This window comes from Sturnus vulgaris, chromosome 16, assembly GCF_052056855.1.
Source record: "Sturnus vulgaris isolate bStuVul1 chromosome 16, bStuVul1.hap1, whole genome shotgun sequence".
Classification (NCBI taxonomy): Eukaryota; Metazoa; Chordata; class Aves; order Passeriformes; family Sturnidae; genus Sturnus; species Sturnus vulgaris.
Genome location: NC_142258.1, coordinates 9,789,884 through 9,812,922, shown reverse-complemented (window position 1 = coordinate 9,812,922; position 23,039 = coordinate 9,789,884). Strand labels below are relative to the sequence as shown.

At 35.8% G+C, this 23,039-nt stretch overlaps 1 long non-coding RNA gene across 1 annotated transcript; it reads right to left on the bottom strand.

Moving 5' to 3' along the window:
* Positions 1-595: 595 nt before the first annotated feature.
* On the bottom strand, positions 596-22,353 carry LOC148221916 (uncharacterized). Its single transcript, XR_015807240.1, has 2 exons — positions 13,394-22,353; positions 596-9,454 (listed from the first exon to the last, which is right to left on the bottom strand). It is a non-coding gene; the product is annotated as an uncharacterized LOC148221916 (long non-coding RNA).
* Positions 22,354-23,039: the final 686 nt, after the last annotated feature.

Sequence of the window (23,039 nt, the reverse complement as noted above, 5' to 3'; positions counted from 1 at the left end):
ACATCCTTGCTCCAGTCTAAATTCACTCTAAAATGTAATTGAACGAGCCTGCAGAATTACTTAGTAAATTGTCATCTAAATCCATTGAGCAAAGAAGTGTTTACTGTAATAGTCCAGAAATCTTTATAAATGTAATCGTTAATCCCTTACAATTCAGGCCCAACAAAAATGTCTGCCAATATTACTTTCTCATAATTGAAGCCCAATTCATCTTTCTAAACAGATGAAATGCATTTGTCATATTTATCAGGAAATCTAGGGAGAAAAACACAGCCTTCTATCTGAACCTTTAGTAAGAATAAGGAACTTTTAGGTGGGGCATAAAAAACGAGTCATAACACTTTTTTTCATTTAGGTACAAAGAAACACCACCCACAAAGGTAATCAAGGTCTATATTAAGGAATAACTTTCAAAAACTTATGGTTCAGATTATTGCAATTGCCAGCACTTCAGAGCCTGATTCCCAAAATGAGAAAATGATACATGAAGAATAAATAGAAGAACATTCACTGTTTCATTTTTTGGCATTATTAGTACATTTTAGATGGCATGTACTCGTAAAACTATAAAAAAATCCAGAGCACAGCTTTGGAATTTGGATTAAATGATATGTTTTATTTCTTCCAACAGAGATAAATTAAAACAAATCCTGTGTGAGCTGGTTTGAGTTCAGCATTTTGCAATCGATGCAGTTAAGTAAGCAACTGAACTAACCTATACACTAGGTGTCAAATCTTTTCTTATAAACTAATGCATTTGAGTACATAAAAAACACTTCTTACTGTTATATTCCAAATGGTGCAAGTGGTGATACATAAAATATACATCCATAGAGAAAAATCACTTTTAGTTTTTATCATTTGTAGATTGATGTTAAAAAGAAATCCAAAACTCCCTGCAAACTAATTTTATCCCATAAGGCCAGTAAAACAATGGCAAGTATGCAATCTGCCTCACATAAAGATAATTTAATATCTTCATGGCTCTAAAAAGAGCTTGGTGTGGCCTTCAATCTCAAAGACAGTTTCACCTGTTGCAAAGCTTGACTGAATTATCAAAACGTGTCATAAATAAAAAGTTCACAGTGTTATTTCTTTTATTTCTTAAAGCCATGTGCAGCTATAAAGGTTTTGTTTCTTTACATTGGAATAGAAAAAAGAGTTTTCACATGCCAATGTTACAGCAAAGGATTTTAGGCATGAACCGATTGTGGATTTTTAAAGCATTTCGAAGATTAGCAATGTTAACAACATATTTTAATAATAATGCCATTAAAAATGTATTTGTTAGCAAAGTGGAAATTTTAAAAATGGTTAGTAATAGGATAATATGAAATTGAATTTTGTGGGGGATAGTCTTAAAGCAAGGAGACAGCAGAACACAAAGCTGCCACAGCATTATCCTGTTGGAGTTGTAAAGGGTAGTCAGGCATGTTAAAGACAATATAAGGTTAAGAGGAAAAATGAAGAAACAAACCCATTTTAAATGCACTTGATCAAATCAAGTCTTTACTATTGCAGACTACAAAGAACAGATGAATTTTCCTGTAACTTAGCTGCAAATACTACTTTTATTCAGGAATCCAACTTGTTTCTCTTTCACGAAGTATAAAAATTTTAAAAAATAGTATAAATGAAGAAAAATAATTTGCTGTCATCCAGAAGCAGGAAGTAAGTAACAGGATGGATTTGCGAACAACAAACCAAGTTAATCAAGTTTGATTTCCCTCTATGACAGGGTAACAGCTCTTGTGAATGAGGGACAGGCAGTTGTATGTATTAATTTTAATAACTCTTTTGAAAAATATTTCAAATAACATTCTCATAAACCATCTAGGGAAATGCAATCTAGGTCATACATTGGCAACATTCAGGGCTGTATGCCAGATTGAATTTCCCTCTCCAAATTGTGTGATTAAGAACCTTATTCAAGTTGTGAGATGTCATATCTCACACAAGATGCTTTGTGCTGGTGATGTGGCCTCTGTAAAGACGATGGCTTGTCCCGTGTGTCCCTGGGAGTGTGCACTGAGCCCTGCTGGCAGGGCAGGCACGAGGACAGAGACACAAATGGAGGGTGTGAGTGCTCCAACAAGCAGCAGCTCCCAAAAGCTGAGCTCTGCCTGCAGCCAGCTTTCTTAGCTTTCCTGATGGCAACTGCAAAGGCTGCTGGAAACCCAATCTTTATGGAATGTGGTCTCCTTTGAACAGGTGCAATATAACTGCATCCATCTTCTGGCCTTTCTTGCAGCGAGTCAAAATAGATACACACATTTTTGTGTTACGCTTGCTGTACATTTAGTAGTGGTTGCAAAGTACTCATAATATTATCAACTGAGGAAACCTCTTGCTTTTTGGTCCATTGCAAGTGGAACTGCTCAGCAGTGAAAATGTGAAGAAATGTGTTTGGAATGAATGCTGACAGCTTGAGAAATAACAGGTGATAATGAATCAGCACCAACAGCTAACTGTTCATTCTCCACTAAACTGTCCAAAGCTTGGCTTAGAAGGACAAGAATTAATTAGTGTCAGTTAATTAATGCTGGTGTCAGGATTAGAAGCAATAATCAGTGATGGGCCACCTGCGTGTATTCATATCCACTGAAGTCAGTTGGATAGTGCTGATATCAGCAGGAGAGAGCAGGACTGCTGCAAGCCAGGAAAGTAAGAGTGACCTGGCTCTGCTTCTGAGTTTTGTTTTGGAGGTAGATTAGTAGCAGAGTTTTCTGTGTCGTGAATGACTCTGATCTGTTACTCATCAACTAAACAAGCCAACAGAGAACTAAAACAAAGCAACTCTGCAAATGAAGCAGAGTGTGGGTGCCAGCTGTGCCCAGCTCTTGGTCCAGAGTGAACCTATCAGCCTGCAAGTTCAGAGAGTTGCTGTTGCTGTCTGTGGGGAAGATTGGAAACTGTTTCAGAAGCAAGAGCTTTCTGAGACTTTTAATAGGTGATCCAGACATTTTTTTATCCAATAAAGATGGGATCCTGTGCAGTCTGCTCTAGATGGACCTGCTTCAGCAGGGAGATTGGACTGCACGATCTCCAGAGGTCCCTTCCAGCCCCAGCTGATCGGTACTTCTGTGTGACAAACGTCTGAGAGGGCCACTGGAGTGCCTAGCAAGCCAGCCACAGAGCAAAGAAGGACTCAGCTAAGAAAAGCCAACATTTCATTAACTCATCAGGTGTAAAAGCATGAGGAATGCAGAAAAGCTGTGCAAAGTGCAATAAAGCTTTACCAGAAGATCTCAGAGGACCACAGTAGAGGTGAAGAGAATATAGTCAGCCTTTATGAAATCTTGGTTAGCCAAAATTGGGCTGAACAAGATAAAATATGGTATATTTTATATACTGGTATGATCTAGTTTACTGACATATTTCTATACAAATACCTTGACTAGCATGAGTGATTGTAATTACTTAAAAATCCTAGCAAGAAATTGCTACAAGACACTGCAATTAATAACTCACATTTTATAATGTTGATAAAACAGACGTCAGGAAGACTGCTGTTTTTACAGGACATTAAAGGATTGCTATTAAAACTTTTTGCCCTGCACATGAGTATTTTGAACTATGCAAATTACATTTCTGTGCTTCCCTCCAAAGGTCTGTAGGCAATAAGATTTCTCTTTCCAGGCTTTTTTTTTGTTTAAAGAATGTGTGTACATGATTAAACCAAGCTTGCTCTTCTACCTAATTTTTTAGAGACGAACCATCTTTCTATTGGTCTATTATAGGAATGAAGCTCCCTCCCCCTTCACAGAAGAGGGCACAATTCAGAAGTAGATGTTTCAGAACATACTCAGTTTAATTACAGGATCAGTGAACACAGCAACATTTTCTTGGCAACAGGTAGAAAAGCTGGCAGTTACTCATTTTCTCTGGAGCAGTTTCTTGGCATTACATCGCTGCATTAGAAACTTGGATTTCATTTCTCACTTTGTTTTTCTGTTCCCCTGCTTCATTTCCTCTTTATCAGTTTTCTCCTATGGTACATAAAAATAACATGCTGCATTCTTTGTTATGAAGAAAAAATTAACTCATTTGCTATTAAATCATAAGTAGTAATGTAATGTGGTAAGAATCCTATGCATATACATATGCATTATCTGATAATAAATAAGGTAGATAAATGGAGATCACGAAGAAGAGATAAGTGTTGAATGTTAAACTGATGCAATTGTCATTGCTGAACTTATATATGAAAATATATTACGTGCATAAGAAAAAATCAGGTTTATAATGTAAATCTACTGCTACATCAAGCAAGAGAAAATCCTTAGGGTAGAAAGTGAACGGCCACCAGCAGTCCTTATGACTTATGGTAGAGTTTTATTGCTGTAGCCTTACTGCCCCACTGCCCCATGAAGTTCATATCTATTGATCACTGCATATATCAAGTTGAATGTAATACTTGGAAGTAGATATATTATGAGCAGAATATTGCAGAGAAAATCTATTGTTCTCCTTCTCTTGTCCCTTTGAGAGGCTAAACAAAACAAATAAGTGAAGTAACTGCTGACTGAAAAAGATGGTGTAAGCCCTGTATATCTTTACTCTTCTACACTTTAATATAGTCATACACAGAGAATATGAAGAATTAATCAGCAATCTGCACTGGATCAATGATAGAGCTCTCTGGGCAAAGATGAGTCACAAAGAATGACACACTCAATAGCAACTGATAGAAGTTTTAGAAAATCATTTCTATACCTGTCTAGCATTCAGAACAATCTCGCTTTTTGCTATATACTTACCTTTTTTTTTTCCTCTTTCTTTTAATGCTATCTCAAAATAATTTTATTAATAATTTTCTCTTCATAAATAGAAAGTATTTTTGCTCAGATACATCATTATTTTTGTGTTTGTACAGCATATGGAAGATAGATTCTTCTTAGGAGCATGCCATGCCTGTACTCTGGCCTTATAATTTTAGTTCATTTTTGTAACTCTACACAAGCTCATTTCATCCAGAGGAAAAATCCAGCATTGGAAATGTTTCTTTTCTGTCCTTTCCGATTACTTAATGCCATTGTAGAACAGTGATTGAATGTGGCTCCTGTTACTGATCTGCATCATGTACATTGTCACATCTCAAAACAGTTTCTGCTTCTGCAGTTTCTAGGACTGGAGGGTGTACCAAGATAAGGTAATTTTTTTCAATTTTTTTTTGTCTTAGGAAGTAATTTTGCCCCAGTGCCGAAGTAAAATATTTAAATTCCTTTTTTGAGGTCTGCAAATCAGAAAGTAGGGCCGTACTTTATTAGGTTAAGATATTATGCTGTGTTTTGTTGAAAGCATAGCTTTAGAGTTGGGGGTTTTTTAATATGAATTGTGAAACAGTTTCTGCACATTTGTACCCTTGCATAAAAAAAAAACCCAAAATATTTTCAGAGGTAGTGAGGAACAGGACAAAAAGAGTTAGGAATCAAACAGTACAGCTTCTGGAAAACTTTAAACTTCTCCTCTAAGCACTCAGCACAGTGGTAGCCTAAAATTTTAATTTAAATTTTTGCATGATTCTATGAAGTGTTCACAAGACTTTGCAATGTTTTTCACTAAGTCTGGAAAAAATACAGTAATGTTTTTTGCCAGAAGTGTTGATAATCTCTGTGTAGCTCTTACTTAAGTGGCTTGGGCTTACCCCTAACAAATAATTTTTTTTTAAGACAGGGATGGCATAGATCTCTACCCACAGATGCTGGATTTTCTGCCCAATTTTGTATGCTTTACCCTGTCAGGAAAACAGTTACTAGAACTAGAGAATGTTTCTTTTTCTGCAGAGACACTTTAATTCTTGAGCATTCTGTTTATCTGATTACAGACATAGCAAACATTAAATTCAATGTTCAGTACCCTGTGTCTTCAAATAGTTTATTGAATCAGGCTGGTATTACCTAGAGTCATTTCCTGAAATCTGGGTGCTAAATTATGCAAGTCCTTGGAAACAAGACTCATGTTCAGCTACTCACTTGTTCAAGAATTATGCCTCAAAAAAGGTCTGTAATGAACCTTTATGATATTTTTATGTATTTTAAAAAGTTGTAAATATCCACATACAGTATCTGAATTTGATTTTAAAGGATTTATATAGAAAACATAAACTGGAATGTTTTTCCACTGGTTTTAGTTCTTTTTCAGAACTCATTTGAGTGCTTAAAGAAGAATTTTCTATTTAATGCTACTTTTAGTAGTATTCTTCTCAAATTTCAGTACTCTTCTCAAATATTTCTTCTTTGGAAAGAATATTAAAGATGGATTTTCTCTTTTCATCTTATTTCTTCTTTTCCTCTTGACTGCATTCTTACACTACAGTTTATATAATGATAAATATGAGAGTAACACCTGCTGATTTTGACTCACTTTGGATGATAAATATGAGAGTAACCAGTAATGATTTTGACTCACTTCTGATTTCCTTTCAGGGCTTTCTCCTTCTGTTTTCAGGCTTAATCACTGCTAGTGTAAAAATATTTTCTGTCTTCACAGAAGTTCCCAAAGGATTTTTGACTATGACTTGGGTGTGTCCTGTTATTCATACATATACAATTGATCCACCTATACATTTGGTTAATTAACTGCCAGTTAAGTACAAATCTCTTTATCTTTTTCCAAATACAAAATACACGTTTTTCCTATCATGCTGTGCCACACTTAAAATACTGTTTGAGGAATTTACCCAGTCTTTATTTAGATACACTCATCCTGGTAAAAGATTAAAAAATATATTTTTGGTAGCTAAATGTAACAGCTTTTTAATTTTTCTACTTTTACTAGATTTAGTGCAAGAATATAAATTTTTTCCTGAGGTGCTCAGGATCATCACGTTTCCAGATTGAAAGTACTTAGAAGCCCAGACTTATTTCAGAAATTTTCTGTACTCTGAATCTAGAGTGAATATTCTGTTTCCATTTTCAAATGTTAAGAAATAAATTATTTTTTCATTTAAAGACTTTATCTTATTTATTTCTAACAGAATATTTACTTAATCATATGGTATTTACTATGACTTCTCAATAGTGTGTGTGCTTCCTCAACTTCTGCAGAAGTTTTAAGTCATTTATTTGCAGAGTAGAGGCATACTATTAGTCTGGTTATCTCATAATTTTCTGATAATTAATGTGAGAAAAAAGCTTTTTCTGAACTGAAATTGTGATCATGTATAGCTTACTTTTGACCCATTCTAGTATAGAAAGCAAGCAAACTTGTTTCCAATTTTTCACACAGCTAATTTTCAGTTTAATTTATATTTTTCATAATCCTTTTCATATGTTGTTTTCTTATAACGGAGTGGTATTATTGCCATTTACAATATCAACCCACATAAGACGGAGTAATAGAGGACAGAAAGGAAAAGCAAGACTAAACAACTTATAATCTTAATAATTCTTAATTAGCTGCTGCTTTGGATGCTTTAAACATGGTGATAATTAATGTGGAAAGCTCTGGAAGCCTTCGTAAGCTAGCTTGATCATCTGAAGAATGCCAGTACTTATTAGGGAAAGTTCATGATTCATATGCAAAGATTAAGCCAAGAGAATCTTGTGACCTAAGCAGCCTGGCTCTCCAGTGGTAAAAACGGGATTTTCTTATCTTAGAGAAAATCATAATTGTGACAGACAGCAGGGATGGGAGCAGACAGGACACGTTTGGTTTAGGAGTGAGCAACACGAGCGGGGTGGGGAAATCGCTGTTTTGGCACATTGCTGGTACCATGACAGAAATATAAAGTTAAACTGCAGCACACAAAGTGCTCCACAGGGATGAATCAGAACATTCCTGAGAAATTGTAGTGAGGAGAACTGTAACATGAAATGTGAGGAGTTTTTATGTTCAATGTCTGACTTATGCTTAAGAAATTTTTAGTCATTTGCCTGATTGCTCTTCCCTGGGTACTAAGCACTTAAAGCCAAACACATGAACGTTTGTCACTGTGTGGTAGGTGGGCAATTCTGGATGTAAGATTTGGAGGGATGGCAGGAAATATAATCCTTCCTCTAATAGTAAATATTGACTTGACAGAGTTAGTCAGCTTCAATACTTCAATTTCTACAACTGAGTTAATAATTTCACTTTTGATCTGTATGTTTAGAGCTTTGAAAAAGAAAGGCCTTCGAAATATGAACAATAAGGGATGCACAGCATAAGTGAGCATTGCAAACCACCTCCCTGAGGCAGTCACATAAACACACTATCCTTTTGCAGAGCTCATTGACATAAACAATCTTGGATATATTTAGATGCCTTGCCACCTCTATTCTTCTTTCCTTTTTTTTTGGTGCTCTATCTTACTGCATTTGACAAATTGAAGGGGAAAATGAAAGTACAAAAGCTGTAACCATCATCACTTTTTAACTGGAATCTGCAGTCACAAGTATGAGAAAAGTAAAACACATATTGCTTCCATTTCTTTTTAAGAATGGATGAATATCAGCAGGCAAAAATGTAATCATTGTATGAAACTGATGATCCTCTTGGCTTCTTTAAAAACTATGCTGGCAAATTCCTTAGCCTTCCCAATGCTGAGATTTCTGGCAGGCATTTGAGGGTTTCAGTGGTAGCTTTTGTGGGAACTGCAGAAGTGGGGTCACAGCAAACTCCTTTCTGTGCAGTCTTGTAACCTACAAAGCAGTTATAAGGAATGATGATGGAAGGGACATAGACAGGCTCTCTTTAATATTAAATCAGGGGGTTGGTTTGAGTTCTGGGGAGGAAATACATTTAAAGCTTCGTGCAAAGAGACAATTTGTAGGAAGAACTTCCCATCATTAAACTCCTGTACTTAGTCACAACATCTCATTTCTGTGTATTCACATCTTCCTTTGTGATCCTGTTGAGTTGTGGTTGAAATAAAAAGGTCACACAATGAAAAATATAATCCATAGCAGTACAAACAGCAAATTCCATTACTACTATTAATTCTATTTTTGGTACTATTAGCTAGAGATGTTTTCTTTATAGCATCTACTCCTATAATCAGTGTATCTGCTAGGTGTCTGCCCCAGACAAAACTGGGCCCTAGAAGGTTTGTGAGGATTATATAATCTTTCAAAAATCTCTCTGTACAATTTGTACTGGGAAAAGTATTTAATTCGTGTTGTATTCTCATTCCAAAGTTATACTCATTGTGAATTTCTAAATATATAGAATATACATAACCCTGACACTTGTACAGACATGAATTACCTCACTTTTCAAAACAGCTTTAAATAACAGAATATAATATTTTACCCATAAGAAAAGAACAAGCAAAATGAAGATTATGACAAAATTTAAATATTTCAATCTTCCCATAAGCATTGCAAAACAATAGCAAAATATACTTTTATTTCTTTTCTGTTGAGTAAAAAGAATAAAAATTCCTCAGTTCTACACGGCATTGTATCCAGGCAGTCCTGTTCCTCTGTGGAGTTCCATCACTGAATTATGTTCCATGAAGATTACAGGGCTTCTTGCAAAAGAACAGTTTGCACAGGGAAGAATAACACATTTATATATCATAAATAAAAACTACTTCTCCAATGTTATACAGGTTTAGGATGTAGATTTTGGAGCCAAAGCCACCACTATACTTATTGCCTGCTTTTTTTATGAGTATTGTCACTATCCATAACACAAAATAATAAAGGATTTCTTCATAATAGGAAATGGGCAGAACAACTCAGTTTTACAAACACCTGGAAAATAGAGATTATTGTAAAAACAATGCTGCATTTTGCTGAGTTTTACCTTGCAGTATTTATTTTGACAACCTTTAAAAATTTGATGCAAGTAACTGAAACTCAGTCTTTATCAACATTTTAGGAATGTAGTGTATGGACTCTGTAAATTCCACCAGTGCCCTTAAATTCCACAGAGTGGGGTTCCCTACAGAGTGCTTTGCAGCAGGCTTGTGTCAGAGAACAGCTATTTGCTAAATCTTTTCTAAATACAAGTAACTTAGGCATTTTTGTTAGCAGTAGTTGATTTTAAAAATCTCATTGTAATGTGTCTTAATTAGGAGATACCCATTTTCCCCCAACTATAAGCTATTTTAGAGTAATCAATCCAGGTTTACAGAGCTCTGACATTAGAATGAAATGCATTTTTCAAATGGAGCAGATTTCATTACTAAATCAAACATTCCCACAAACAGAACAGATAGCAGGAACACTAATAACACGTTCATAAGTCTTTCATTAAAAGCTGACATAACAATGATAACTAAAGTCATGTGGTTATTTAAAAAGACTTATTTTCAGAGTATAAATATTTTTTTGCTGTGAAATTATAACCAATTATCTCAGAAAATTGTTGTAAAGCTGATTTTCTTGTAGAAGTGAGAGAGATTTCTTCAGTATTTATGTACTCCTACACATGATAAATTGTGTCAGTGCTGTCTTTTTTATTAGCATGTCTTTCCAACATTATTTATGACATTAGAGGATTAACAGTATTGGCTGCAGTCAAGTCAAGAGCAGAGAGCACCATGAAGGCTTCTCCTATGTATTTTAGTAGTTTAGTTTAGTAACTATTGCATTTTAGGACAGACTCTTTGGGTAACAACTCAGTTTGCCTTTTCAAGTATATCCTTAGAAGATTTTTTTTTTTGCAATTTGTCCATGCTGGTAAAGACTTGAGGAATTCTGATGGAATTGTGTACGTGTACTTCTTTGTTTTGCTGAATAAGTGTTTATCACAATTAATCTAAGCTAGTGAAGATTTTGCCAGAAAACTTCAATCCAAAAATTAAAAGACCTTACAGCAAACTATAACCACATTGTTTTCTGTCAGTAACTACTGATTCATGTAGACCATTGTTTAAGGTACCTGCACTGAAAATGTGCTTTTTTAACATTATTCATTCTAGTCAAGCAGTTGCTTATGGATAAATCTTATTCTACAGGTAAAAATTCATTCTACAGTAGGGAGTGAGAGTTACATTAATAATGGGTGTGTATGAAGAGTGTAAATATTGAATGAAAAAGTATATTTGTATAACTGAAACATGGAATCAATTATTTGTTGTGCAAAGTGTGAAATAACGCCTACAAGCAATAGTGCTGAACGTAAGTTTTAAGGAGAAAATGTAGTTTTCCTAGATTATTTCTGCATTGTGCTACTCATTTGACTCAATGTTCTGGGATTACATCACAACAGCTCTTTATCTGGTCCAGCTCCTGGAATAATGCAAAAATAATTTTCCAGTTATCAGGCAACATGCTTTTTTATAAGAAAGTCAATCTCCTTGTCTGAGACCACAGCCCAGCCCAGGTTTGGTGTGAAGAGATGTACAAAACACAACCCTCACAGTGTCATTACACTGGCAACTCCTGCTGCAGCAAAGGAGCCTGTTTCAATGTGGAATTAAGTGTAGGATTTATGGTTAATTTGTCGTGTCCTCTCCTCCTAAACCAACAGGAGCATTCCAGAGTAATGAGTACAAAGAAATTGCCAGTAGTAATATCTAGAAGGTCATCATCCTTATTTATTCCGTGTGTTAATCCAGCTATCAGAGCCTGTGTTCCAGAGAGAACCTCCTCTGGGACAGGCAGCAGCCATTTTTATCAACCAGCATTTACAGTCTCCAATGTTTAATCACTCTGCATTTAATAGGAGAGGGACCCTTCCTGTTCAGCACAGTTGTACGAATTGGGATTTTAGTTTTATGAATATAGCAAAAATGTTTCACTTTGGTAAAATATTAGGCATGAAAAGGTTAGCATGGATAATTCCTTCACTTTTGTACTGGTTTCACATACTTCAGACTTACTAATTCTCCAGATTCTGCAAGAATCGTGGCCAAAATCTCTTGAGTTTCATGTTATTGCCTGTCACCAGTTCTATTTGCTGTGTTGAAATGCAACCAAAATCAGCTTAGGCACACTGAACGTGTTCAAGGGAATTTGGTCTGGATTTCCAGTTGATTTGAAAGCAAACCAGCCTATTCAAATCAAGACTCTTTTCATAGATTGAGATTTGGTTTTTAAATCCCACTGATCTATGTGACACTTTTAATTTATAAAAGTGGTTTTTAGGGTGAAATATAGAAATAGAGACTAAGAATAAAATGTTCTGTCAAAAGAATATTTTGCTGCATTTCATTAGAAGCAAAATGGTCTCACAAATCTACTTATTTAAAGGCATGCTAAACTTTTGGTGTGCAGATCAGTTTCTGATTTCAAAGCCTTGTAGAGATGTCAGGTAATAGAGACACCTATTTCTGCTGGGCTTTTTATGACTTATACCACAGGGATTTTTACAACACAGTATTTAGTGTATACTATTATACTGTAGGAAGTTTTACCAATATGATGATAATGACATAAAAATCTTACTGCCAGTAATTTTACAGAAACAATTACTAACTGTTGTGTCATTTAGACTTTATCTTTGATCATGTTACTTCCTGTGAGTTAAATGTCTAGTTGCTTTATTTTTTATGTGATATTAGCCTTGTCTAGTTCAATTTAGAAAGTGTTTATAGGAGAAAATGCATGATTATTTCTATATTCATGCTCAATTTTATTGTGTCATTTAGAGTACCTGCAGGCTGCAGGAATAGATTTTGCAGTTTATAAAGTGGCATCATAAATAGAATAGGCAGCCACAATGAGACAATATTAGAATATTCCCTTTTTTTTCAGGATTTCTTCTGATCTTGTATGTAAGAAAAATAATGTACTGACTTTTCATCTTTAATCCTCTAAGGAACATGGTGACTTTAAGGATAACTCCTTACTTTGGGTGTCTAAAATCTAAGGACCATGATGACCAAGAGGACTACTTATCAGTGCAGAGTAAGGTACTGTCAAAGTCATTCATCCTCTCATGTGATAAGCCTCTAAGGTAGGTAGGACTCAGAGAGGAATTTGCTGAGTTTTGAGAGATTTTACTCTGAATCTGGATTTACCTACAAAACCAGACACCATCTTTAAGGGGGTTAAGCTGTTAAGTCACCCTACAAACATTAAAATGTGGGGTTTATAGAAAAGGGGTATTTTCTTTGCATCTACTAAAGCAAACCATAAGTGTGTATATATAGCCATATAGAACTAAATAGGCACTGGTTAGGACTTGCTCCTTAAATGATCATTTGTTGCCATGAGGCAGAACCAGTACAATACATTACCTGCATTCTGAAATCTTTGCTCATTGTTTTAATTACTTACCTTTAGACCTTGGCTAACAATCTATATGGCTGTAAATTTAAGAATTAGAAATAGATAGTAGAAACAGATATTTCATTTATAGGAGTACAGATAATGTACTTTCCATATACCAAAAATCAGTTAATAAAGATTTATAAAATTTTTAAAATTTGTTACTTCACTAAGAAATAAACTAGTGATACTCTTAGGAATTCTTTCTAATACTCTCCTCAGTTTATACTGCTCTGTAAAGAACTTACCATTCATCTCTGTAGTAATTTTTTTCCATAGAGGAGGACTATATTCTTTCAGTTCCATTCATTTTAACATTCCATTTGCTGCTTTACTAGGATGTCCTGCTTTAGAGCACACAGGATTAACAAAATGTTCCAAGTATTGTAACAGGAAAGTAATACATTCACAAAAATTCTCATTAAAGCCTTATCTTCAGGTTAGAAAAGACTGCACTTTTAATGATTAAAAACCACATACTGAAGCAGCTCATACTTAGAGAATGATTCTGACAGAACTTGGGTTGCATGGATTTGAGATCTCTTTCCTACCCCAGTCTTGTGTCTTGGAGCTCTTTTACTCCAGTAATAAAGACTGAATTATTACTCAGGAACATAATATGAGTTTAGCAATGCCTAACTAACACATCTCTTATTAAAACACTTTCGGGATGGAAATGTGCAGTTTTAAATGTAGAGGATCAAATTATATTTGGGGTTGTACAAGGTGAGTAAGGCTACAAGTACAACTAAATAGCAGCTTTGCATCACAGGTGCTATTTATTTCTTGTAATTTATATATTGCAAGATTTATGTTTGTTCATAATAATGAACAGTGAGAATTCTTAATTCATGCTATGTTATTTTTAAAATTCAGCAGGAACTCCATGTAATTCTAATCACAACTGGAATACATGACTAGGTGCATTATCTGAGCAGAGATAAACACCAGAGCTTGTTGCAGTGCTCCTGGTACACCACCTCAGAGCCATTACTTCAGAACAGTTTCTCCACCTCCAAATAAACATAATTCCCTACAACACATTCTGAAATGAGGAGTTTCAGAATCAGGGCTTGCTCCCAATATGCATCCTCCAAAAAAAAAAAATTACTGCTGGCCTATGGTTTTAAATGAAGAGGTCCTTAAAGTGCCTTTGTAGATTACTTTTTGCAATAATATGTGAGACCCAACCTAACCTAATAGATAGTTTAAAAAAAATCTGCTTTAGACAGGAAAATGAGTCTAAAGTGCTATACAAGTGATCTTTTATGGTATATGAGCTTTATCCTAACCTAAACATTAAATCTGTCAGACCCAATATAAGACAAATGTTACCAAATAATATTCTCTTCCATTTAATCTTTGTTTTATTAGCTCCTTGTGGCACAGACCAAGCAAAATATTCTTAAACCTCAGAAGACAAATGCTATCTGTCTGTTTTCTATGCTTGCCATATGTGATCTATTCGTCTTAGGAAACACCCTCAGCTGAGTCGTTGGTGCAAAGTTGAAAGACAGTTGATTCTTTAAGCAGTGTGATGCTCCTGTAGGCAGCCAGGCAGCTCATCTGGGACATCTTCCTTATTCCTGCATTCTCACAGGTTACTATTTATGATACAAGCTGCATAAATTCCAATAATGGTCCATTAGTGTCCTGCTTTCTTCATACCACAGCCAGGGTACAGCAGTTTCATAAGGTGTGTTACCTGCTGATTATCACAATATAGACATTGACAAAACAGATACCTGCTGATTGTCACCACACAAAGGTCTGCTGCTGTTAAATTACACACACTTTGGAGGAATTTCATTGTATTGCAAGAAGCTTTTAACTTCACAAAGACTTAAATTGAAATGTACATCTTAGAGACCATCTTCCCAGACTGCTCACATTCTGAGTCTCAGAACTGCTCTTAGCACCAGTTGCTTAACAGTGGAACTGTCTGCTGTATCAAGAGACCTCTAATTTTAGTGTCCTATTTTATGAAGGCCATATCCCTCATCTGAATTTACATGTACATGTCACTGTCTGGTCTGTTGTCTAAGTTTTAATATTCTAGATTGGAGTATCAGAAGAAGCCAGAATAAGCAGCTAAATATGTGCATTTCATAAATAACTGAGTGAAAAATAATTTATTAAATTATTGAACTTATTTTGTTAATTGAAAATATCTAACATGCCGATAGCAATATATCAGTACTATTAGCCTCAGAGTAGTTCAATTTCAAAAACAGTAACCCCTAGTTGATTAATATTAGTAGGTGAATAAATATGCTACTGAGAAAACTTCGTATTTTCAAGAAAGACAATTTCTGCCTTGTAGCAGAGTGTGATTCAGTGTCTAAGAATACAGAGGGGAAAAATGCCCTTGCTCTTTCTCCTTCAAAACAGACAGGAGTGTGTTTACTTTCACCAGATATCTGCATGTGTGACACTCTCTCGTGGAGCATTCAGTTGCTGCAAAACTTTTTATTCTTTTCCATAAACATCCTGCACATGCATCTCCTGTGACTGTGGCCTCAGTAGAGCAGAAGTCCTGAAAGGCTGTCAGTGTATTCAGTTGTAAGCTCCCAGTGGGAAGCCAAGGCAAAGGACAAAATTCTTACACAATGGGCAAAGGTACCTACATTCCACAGTGCCAAACAACCATCAAATCCAGAAGTTCCTAGTCCTTACCCTTGCCCTACTTCAGGCATCTGGGAATCATTGAAGTCTTGCAAATAACTGAAAATATTACCTGACTGCTCACTGATCACATCTTGCTAAAGTGTACATTTGATCTTATCCTATTTTTCTCGTCCCTTTTACCCCATATTGTGAGACAGGATATTAAAATGACTTCTTATGCCTTTGACAAAGTGTAACAACATTTGCCAGACAAAATGTCAGAATTTTCTTCTAAATGTGTTATTATTATTTCTCTAGAGCTATAAAAATTGGCATACCACAAATGTCAATGGTGCCTTAAAGTCTAAGTGGGGGAAAGAGACTATAGAATAGTATGGTTACTTTTGCAGGGGAAAAAAAATCAAAAATTTTCTAAAATAATTGTTCAGTAAAATAAAAAAATCAATAATACAAAAAAATCAATACAGTGTAGGATATAGGTCTCTTCCTGCAATCGAGGAAGACATTTTTGCTTATGTTTTTATAATCTGTGATTAATATACCCACATCCAGGTTTTGCCAGTAAACTCTGATCCTACATCATTGCGTTATCTCTTTGTTTCTCCTTGTTTATATTATACTGCATTGCCTTACAAAAAGAAAACTAAAAGTGACATTTGGGATGTATAGCAGGAGTTTTAATATTTGGTTTGGGAAATCTTAGTTCAAATACAGATTTGGCAACAATATCAAGAGTCAAACACTATCAATTTGTTGTAAGTCATGTAGGCCTACATCAGAAAAAGAATCAGGCAAGAATTTAATTAGGCAAGTGCTAAATCAAATGATATTTATGTACACTGTATTTAATTTTCAATAACTACAACAGACAAAAACATGGAGACAAGATCTCAATATCTACAGTTAGTGTGAAAAGACACCAAGCAGAAGTGACTAAGTCACCAAACCAAATCCTGCCTGTTGTGCCATGCCTTTAACAGAGTTCCTTATGAGTGTGGAATTCAGACTGCTACATCTGTACCACCTGAAAATACAGACCCACAGAGCAGTGGTGTAAGTTTACAAAGGAGGCAGACACGTTGAGGAATTTACTACAGACAGAAAGAAAAATTGTCTATAGCAATGAAAGCTCCAGTCACTAAGAATAGAAACCTTTTTTTTTTCAGCAGAACTGTTTTTGGCATTGACCAGTTATTTTTCATTTTTCAGCAGCACATCAAAACTTTCTACCATGTTTATCTCTTGCTCAAATGAACTAATAAACTCCTGATACAACTCTTAATACCCCTTATCAACTTGTCACGCATGGCAGTGTTTGTAAACTTGCAACAAGAAAATGTTTATCTTTTTGCTACAGTCAAAGCAAGCAGCAGAACTGAAGGTTGATGTAAGAAGCAGCTGGCAAGTGGCCTGAAGTCTAGAAACTTAGCTTTACTCTTCTATTTTTTTTGTTCCCATGCCTTTTCTCAGCCCAAATTTTTCTGTATTTCTCATGCTAAAGATTGGCAATAATTATGTGCAGCCTAAAACATATTTCAAAATCAGGTACAGCAACTTGAATTTATTATTTGTTCTTTCCAAGCTTTTAACACTTGAGTGTTAAACACATACATCAGGACTGGGAGATGCAGAATCATCATACAGAACAGAAACAAAGTCCCTGTCTCCCAAATATGTTTTAACTCCATGTTTTTGCTGTAATACTGCCATAGTCTGGTGCCTTAGCATAAAGTACTTAATTATTTCAAGTGTTCTGTATGCAGAATAGGAAAATACATTTTTCTGTTCTCCGTAAAAAGATGAAAATATATAATTATGTCAATAGCACCCGATATTGTACTTCATTAGAAATTTTACCTTTTTTTTGTGCAATTAGATAAACTTGCTATTACAGAAATTGTAATATACTCTGTGGATTTGCTGGTCAAGGGTATATATCATATCTAATACTCTGCTCGTGTTAATTCCTAGTGAAATCACTTAAAACTGTGCCATTAAAGCATTATTTTTGCTTGCCAACCAGAGTTGTAGGCAGTTTTTCAGTTCCCTTATGAGAGTGATAAAGGAAATTCTCTTTGGGAGCTGGGTGAGATGAAACTCAAGATGCAGCAGTTCACCATGTCTTGCTATCTTGTGGGTGGCATCTGAGAAGAAATCAGTGAAACCATAAAATAGCAATTAAAGTGCAGTGTGCTGTGCCTGCTGAGCGGTGGCAGCTGCAGCACAAAGGACAGAGGCACAGGGCGGCCCTGCAGGAGGGACCGGGGACCCCAGGGGCTGCCAGGCACGGTGTGCCAGCCCGGCAAAGGTGGCCCTGGGGACACTGCCTGGCACGGCCGGGTCCTGCTTTACAGGAAGATCCAGAGGCTTGAGCTGCCTAACGGGTGCAGGTATCCCCGTCCGGGATGTTTGCAAGGGGCATTATCAGGAAATGGCAGCTGTGGCTCTGTCTTTACTTCCAGGCAGGAGGAGTTACCTCTGGTTTTGGGTGGGTTTCTTGACTTCTTGGAACTTTCTGTTTATTAACTGGATAATCTGGAAAGGAGGAGATAGGAAAGGAGCTGGTACAGAAAGATAGGGTGTTTAAGGCCAGAGCTGACTATTCCAGATCAAAACACATTCTGGAATCAGGTATTGCTGTATTGCTCCCTCTGACAGGTGAAGTGCTGGCACACCTGACCTCACCTGCCTTCCAGTCAGGCCCTTTGTCACCTCCCTGTCACTGGCCAGAGGGCAAATCAGGGCCTAGACCTTGAGTCCCGAACCTCCTGCTGCAACATTCACCTCCTGATGCTCAGACTGGAACCAAAACTCTATAGAGTTTTCATTTCAGATATGTTCTAAGAAGGGAGTTGTTTCCTTTTTTGTTTTAGACATATCCAGAGTCTTTAAAGAATAAAATTGTGACAATTTGGTACAAGTTAGAATAAATCTGTAAGATGATTTAATATGAATTATCAAAATACTAAATCTAGATTATTTGAGTATGAGTCCAGATTATAATACAAAGTCTATGTTTGATTCAAACTACAGTCTGGGGATCTTGTGGGCTCACTCAGTTCTCCATATTGCCAACTGCAGTCATGGGATAATTTTGTTATGGATTGTTCAGCACTCCAAAAATGACTAGCACAGATTCCCTGGCTTCATATAGAAATATCTTATTGCCTCCTCTGAATTAAAAATTAACCTACTGCAATCTTGTTTGGTACTGACACTGTTGTCACAGCTGAGATCGCCAAAAGCCTCAGAGGCAATCATTGCAAGACTGTAAATTTTGTTTTTAAAGGAATATACAAAATACAATCTGTCATTGGAAAAGGAAACAAACATTTCAGCTTCTGTTTTAATTTCTTAAGTATAAAATAGGTCATATCTTGATAAAAGTCTGATTATAAAATATGTGGTTTCTTTTAATGATTTTAATTCACTTTCATTGATTTCTTGTGTCGCTACAGTGTATGTACACAGTTGTTGTCCAGCTGTAGCTGAAATTATGTCAGCCATGGGCTTCATAACTGATATTTGCACTTGATGATAATACAATGATGAAGACCCACTTTAGTCAGAATCTTGACACTAATGATTTAAATATGGGAATAAAATAGTTTGTATACATTCAAAAGTTAAGGAAAAATAAAACTATTTGCACATCTTTAATCAACCATAAATGGCAACAAATTAACAAAGTCTGAAACAGTTTAATATAATTGAGAAATGCAGCAGCGACCATTTATTGATGGAGTTTATTTTTGTATGCACTTATGCTCCCATAACTAAGCATTCAGTGAAAAGCTCCATTGCAGGGTGTGATGAATCCTTCCTTCCCCTTTACTTCTGGCCACATTCTGCTGCTTTACTCTATAGACTTTTTCACAGCATCTGAGCAGTGGTTTTCCCTTTGCTATAGCTCTTCTCTTTCTCTAGCCCACTGTGGAATTAGGTGGCTTTATCTGAGCTTTCCTGAGCAGCCTCCTGGTGCCACAGCCTGTGCACTCCCTGTGCTCAAAGCCTGGCTCTGGAGTCACCTCCCCACAGGTGACAGCAGAGGAGCTGCACAGGGACCCCTCAGCATGGGCTGGAGCACAGCTGACACTCTTCATTCGGTAACAAACTGGATCTAACACACTGGAAGTGAAATAACATAGCAAATAAATAAAGAAACACTATAAAAATGGATCAGCCAAATTCTGTATTCTGAATCATGTTTTAAATAGTGTACATACAGTTGAGTGCTCAAAACTTGAGATAAAAATGGGCTTATTCAATACATAAATGAGTGTCTCTTATTCAGCCTGTTTAATAACTGCATGTCCTTTCTTCTATTTTTGTTTATCTATTATGAGACTGTTGGTAATCAAGAATTTTATATATAATGAAAACCTGAAATGCTATTAATGCTCTTCCATTTTGTAAAAGAATCTAAGTTTTCTCATATTACTCATTTCTTGGCACACAACAAATACTTAATATCTTTTCCACTGTGGAAATTCTACTTGAAAAATTACCTACTTGCTACTGTTTTAACTTTTAGAGCAATTTGTTTGTTCCTGTTAATGTCTCTTGGCCCTATAATTAAAAATTAGCCCTAAGAAGAGGCTAATAGAAATCTGTGCTTTGTGAATATTTAAGAAAACAAACAGAGAAAAATATTATCTTTTACAAAATGTTTGATACTGAAACCTACTCACAGCCTATTCCCAATGTGCTGTTAGCTGAGTGGACAGTTTTACAGATGACTTTTGCAGTCCTTCCTCTGAGGCTATATCAGATCCAAAGATTTTTGTGACATACTATTTCATACCAAAATGATTTCAATACTTAAAATAAAAAATCTGAAGCGAGTATTTGAATTCAGAAGTTGAAGTACACATCTCAAACCATGTGGTTGACTCTCATTTTCTAATGCTTATTCTTCAGTGATAAAAATGTGTAAAACAAAATTACAGTTATATGCTAGGTGATTCCCAATAGATGTAAAAGGGACTGGAATACCATGTTACTTGTTTTGATCCTGTTCCTTGAATTTAATCTCAGGATTGCTTGGTCTAAGTATACATTTTTCTTGAAAGTAGTGTCATATGAGAAGTATGTTTTTACATATTTACAGAGCACACATTCAGAAGGAATATAACTCTTCCTACAACCTGTATGTATATAAATAGGTATATATGCAAGAATCATGTGTTCAATCAACGAGTTATTCATGCAAGAGATTATATGAATGATTGCATATGCTAGGAAAAAAAGTAATTTGGATATCCTTGAAAGATTACACGTAAAATAAGGAACATAGGAAAACATAGGAAAAATAGAAAATGAGATCAGTTTTAGATCAGATTAGATCAGTTTTAAAGCTCAGATCTATTTACAGTATTCTCTAAATAGGATTGTGACTAGCATAGAGACTTTTACAAAAAATCTCGACTCTGTTCATGTTAAGTCTTCTGGATAAAGGTGATACAATTTGTAGTTCAGGGAGTGCTCCCTTCACTGGTCCTTAATACTGGAGAACACCACAGAATACTTGCTGTTGCATGCTTTTATTAAAAAAAACATTTTCATTTAGATGCAGAATCTTTACCTAGGAGTGTCACTTGGAAATAAAAAGAATGCTGAACATACACCTTGGCATGTTTAGAATAAAAACATGCAAAAAACCTCTATAACTAATAGTTCAATTAGTTTCATACCTTGTAAGTAACTGCAATTATAAAGGCTGAATTAGCCTCAAGCCAGTCTGTGTTATACCCTCCATTCATGTCAGAAGGTACTAGGGATCATCTCGTGATCAGCAGTCCAAATAGGAACTCTGCAATATTGATATGAAAATTTCAAATTAATGTAATGACTGTGTTTTTTATTCTGTCCGTACATTAATTTGAAATGCTGTTGCATCTTGCAGTGCTTATTTTTGAGGGATATATTCCAGCATGTTTTCACCTGTGAATACAAAATTGTTCAACACTGCTCATTCTGTCCTTCTAGAAAGGAATTTTCTTGTTACTGTATTATTTCTTTGGGCAGCAGAAGTCGTGAGCCTCATTCATATCAGCAAACCTGCTTTGTGACCTGTAGGATGTGACTTGACCTGTAAGATTTTGATGTATGAAAAATGAGACACATTCCTACAGAAGAACGAAGACCATCTCCCTGGAGATTAAACTTTAAAACTGGTCTGGTGAATCCACCAAGTTAATTTCTTTCCTAAGTCACCAAATATTTTGAAGGGTATTTAAAGATTTTCGCAGACACTGTCAGAGGGACCATGTGACACCATCTATAATTTCTGTAAAGCGAGTCAGTGAAGTCAAGAGTACATTTAACACAAAGCAGTGACAGCACCGTGTGTGCCCCACACTCTGCTACTGAAATAAATGTTACCAGCACTGCACATGTCAAACTGATGATGTATTGCTCTGCAGGACCAAGACAACAACAAACCATGTTTATATGTGTATGTTCTGCCTTCTCCTTCCAGAACTGGAAGACTGCAGGCTCCAGGAGAACCTGCCACCCAGCAGGAATGACCTGTGCCTGGGAGATCCCTGGCCATGGCTCCCTTCATGGGAGAAGCCATGACTGCATTCCCAATGGACTGTGCCTTCCTCACAAACCTCAGCGAGAGGTACAGCCACACAAACACCTTTTGAGTTGAGTAAGCATAGGACACCTGACAACCCACAATGTCTTCTTCAGGTTTAATCATAACTTTATTTTGAGACTGTATAAAAACATGATTTGAATATTTTAGTGCATTTAATTTAAATAAAGGTACTGGACAGATCCATGCATTTGATAAATGGCCTGATGTGTGTTTCCAAATGCAGTAAATATTCTAAGTGAGGCTCACTTACAGTCGTCATTCAAGTTAGCTTGCAAAACATCTGTCATATTTTCAGAGACATAAATGCTAAATTCTTATGTAAGAAAAAAGTTAGTTGTACCAAAAAAATGAAGCTCTCATTCTTAAGCCAAAACAGATCCCTCTTCATAATCCCATGCAGTTATCAGCATGTCCCTTGGATTTATGACTTATGACATTTATTTACCAACAGGTGGTTGTGTATCTTGCCATTTTTATTTTAAGCAACAGTAAACACAACTAAAAATAATATAAGACAAACAAAATAAAACTCAGTGGTGTTTTTAAAGTGTTTTTAGAGAAAAGCTGTATTTATAAGCTAGGTCTTCAAGTAGTTCTCACCAGGCCCAGCAATACAGAAGAATACTGCAAGAGCAATAAGGATTTTTAGGGGCATTATG